Source organism: Neovison vison, chromosome 6, assembly GCF_020171115.1.
Source record: "Neovison vison isolate M4711 chromosome 6, ASM_NN_V1, whole genome shotgun sequence".
Classification (NCBI taxonomy): Eukaryota; Metazoa; Chordata; class Mammalia; order Carnivora; family Mustelidae; genus Neogale; species Neogale vison.
Window position 1 is genome coordinate 44243294 of NC_058096.1, and position 3471 is coordinate 44246764.

Consider the following 3471-nt stretch of genomic DNA (forward strand, 5'->3'; position numbering starts at 1 on the left):
TATTGAAATATTATAGTACACATAAAGTATTTTTGTTGAGGAGAAGGCATTATAAAAGAATATAGAAAGTCCATTCCTATCAAAATGCCAACAGCATTTTTCACAGAACTAGAACAAACAATTCTAAAATTTGTATGGAACTATAGCAGACCCCCCAACAGCCAACACAATCTTGAAAAAGAAAGGGAAAGCTGGAGGCATCATAATTCAGATTTCCAGATTCCACAAAGCTGTAGTAATCAAAAAAGTATGGTACTGGCACAAAAATAAACACAGAGATCAATAGAACAGAATAGAAAACTCAGAAATAAACAAATGATGAAATGGCCAATTAATCTTTGACAAAGGAGGCAAGAATATGCAATAAGAGTCTCTTCAACAGATTGTGCTGGGAAAACTGGACAGCTACATGCAAAAGAATGAAGCTGGACCACTTTCTCACACCACACACAAAAATAAACTCAAAATGGTTTAAGGACCTAAATGTGACACCTGAAATCATAGAAATCCTAGGGGACAGCACAGGCAGTAATTTCTCTGACATCAGCCATAGCATCATTTTTCTAGATGTCTCCTAAGGCAAACAAAGGAAACAAAAACAAAAATAAATTATTGGAACTATGGGGCACCTGGGTGGCTCAGTTGGTAAGTGTCTGCCTTTGGTTTAGGTCATAATCCCAGGGTCCTGGGATTGAGTCCTGCATTGGGATCCTTACTCAGTGTGAAGCCTGCTTCTCCCTCTCCCTCTGCAACTCCCACCCCTGCTCATGGTCTCTCTCTCTCTCTCAAGTAAATAAATAAAATCTTAAAAAAAAAAAAAAAAAAAAAAAGCTTCTGCACAGCAAAGGAAACAACAAAACTGAAAGATGACTTACTAAATGGGAGAAGGTATTTGCAAATGACCTATCCAATATAGGGTTAGTATACAAAACATAGAAAGAACTTAAAAAACACACCAATAAATAATCCAATAAAAATGGGCAGAAGACATGAACAGATATTTCTCCAACACACAGATGGTCGATAGAAATATGAAAAGATGTTCATCATTTTTGCTTACCATCAGGGAAATGCAAATTAAAACCACAACTTAAAGCTCACATAACACTGATGTTGACTATACTGGATTTTTTTTTTTCAATTAGCAATAATCGCGCCTCAGATAAACTTCATTGGCCACGATACTGTCACTGCGCAAAGCTTGGATTTTTTTTTTTTTTTTAAGAAAGGATATAGAAAAGCCATAATGAGAAAATAAAGTCCATAAACTTAAAAAAAAAAAAGAAAGAAATATAATAAAGTTAGATGTAAACATTATGGCACACAGAATGGGATGAACACAGATCTAGTCAGTTCTATTTTACGTACGTATATAGTACATAATTTTCTTAAATACTTAAAATACTTTAGTTCGTCTTTGTATAACAGTAATTAAATTTGTTGATGCCATATGATAGCGTAAGTACCACGAACTTTTGAGATACCTATAATTTTCAGGATTTGTATTTTGCAATAATAACAAAAACTAACAACCTCTTCTCTATCTTTGAACCATTGTGACTACACTCACCTCCAAAACACCCAGGCCAATACCAGCAGGAAAAACTGTAAATTCAGTCTGGGCTTTTACATATGTCCATTTTAAGTATTTTCTGGTCTTAGTAATACAATTTCTAAATTCTGATTTTCACAAAAAATCCAAAACTTAATTCTCAATTCGTATATTTGTTTCACAGTTGTTTTAAGTCAGGTTCCCTAGAGGTGACCTGAGACAAAAAAAAAAAAAAAAAAACCTAAGAAAGTGCTTCTGAGAGGCTGTAGTCAGGGGAAGCGGGAAGGAGGAAGGAGGGACTTGGAAGCAGTGGCAACCATGCACAGACAGGATACCTCACTCCAACACCCAGGCTCCTCCGCAAGATAAGTTTTGCCTCAGAGTTTGTTCTGCCCTAACACGAAGGACTCAGGCTCTAGAGCAACTTACCTCCCAGACTCTTCTAGCTACCTGCTGCCCAGAAGAGGAATAGTAGGACAGACCTTTGGTCGGGAAAGCACACCGAAGATGACCCAGAGATGGTGAGAGAATCCTGGTGGATATGGGCGGAGCACGGCCAGCGCCCCACGCAGTGAATTTTAAAAATCTCCATCTCCCTTTGTTAAATGAGGGACTTGAAATGGATGTGCTAGATGGCCAAGTCAAATTTAGTAATAAAAATGTGATAAAGCTAATACAATACATTTTATTTTTAAATATTCAGTTAAAAGAAACAAAATTTAATCAACTGATATAACATGGGCTAATATTAACTTGAATTTAAGTGAATGAATTTTATATACATACACGTTTAATTATTTAAATGATAACATTCTAATAATGTGTGTACATACTTTTTTTTAAAGTGGCTAATAATTGTTACTAAGTAAGATATTAATTGCTGTTACATCATTTTAATTGGTTTTCATTCTCTCTTTTTCTCTATCTTCCCCTTCTTCCCTTTTACTTATTCTCCAATCCTTCTTTTCTTCATTCTCCTTTTACTTTAATCTTTTATTCTACACAAAATCACTAAACTATTACTATTAGTACTACTACTACTACCACAATCACCATCACCAAAATCATCACATAAAATTAGTTTGACACTTAATAAAGAATCATCAGGTGTTACTTAAAAGTATTGCCACTACATCTCACTTTTTGTTTTGTTCTTAAAATAGAGTTCAACAGCAATTACTGTTTATTTTTAAACACATCACGTGAGCGTGCACACACACAAACAATACTAAGAGCTATGATGTAATTATTGCTGATGTGAATCTGTCCTTACATATCTGTGAAACCAAACTTGGGGTTAATAGATATAGAAGCATGGGGGGAATGTGGGTGAAGTTATCTTTTAAAATATATTTAATAATATGGATCAATAGGATCTAAGAGATCTGGAACATTCAGGGATTCTTAGGGAGATTTGCCTTAGGCATGTTTCAGACTCATTTTGGTAGAGATATATTTTAATCACGTACACATGCATGCATTGAGGTATTGGCTCAAACGCTTTGGAATATAAGGCACTAAATAAATAACTACAAAAGATAGCAAAAAATCAATATAAGAACAAAGACATTGCTTTTTAAAATATGAGTAAATGTACCAGCAGCTTGAAGGTTTATATATGAAGTGTTGGTTGGTCATAAATTGAGGAAACACAAACTCTGATATTAATTGCTATGGACTTACTGGTTATGTAACAGCGGGTCAAGTCCTACATTTATAAATTCCTCCTTTGCCTTTTATAATTAGCTCATCCAGAGAACTTCAACAGATTCTTATCAATTTCAATAGTAAGAGAGATATTGGGGAAGTCATAAAAGCTTGGCTTTCTAACTGTGGCTGAATATTTTAATGTTATGAAGTGGTTACCATAATAATTATGAAATTTATTTTATTTCTCATTTAAAAATATTTTGGCACTT

The 3471-nt window shown here is 34.3% G+C and overlaps 1 non-coding gene across 1 annotated transcript; it reads right to left on the reverse strand.

Moving 5' to 3' along the window:
* Positions 1-1068: 1068 nt before the first annotated feature.
* On the reverse strand, positions 1069-1202 carry LOC122910895. The gene has a single exon (XR_006385291.1). It is a non-coding gene; the product is annotated as a U4 spliceosomal RNA (small nuclear RNA).
* Between the last annotated feature and the right edge of the window lie 2269 nt (positions 1203-3471).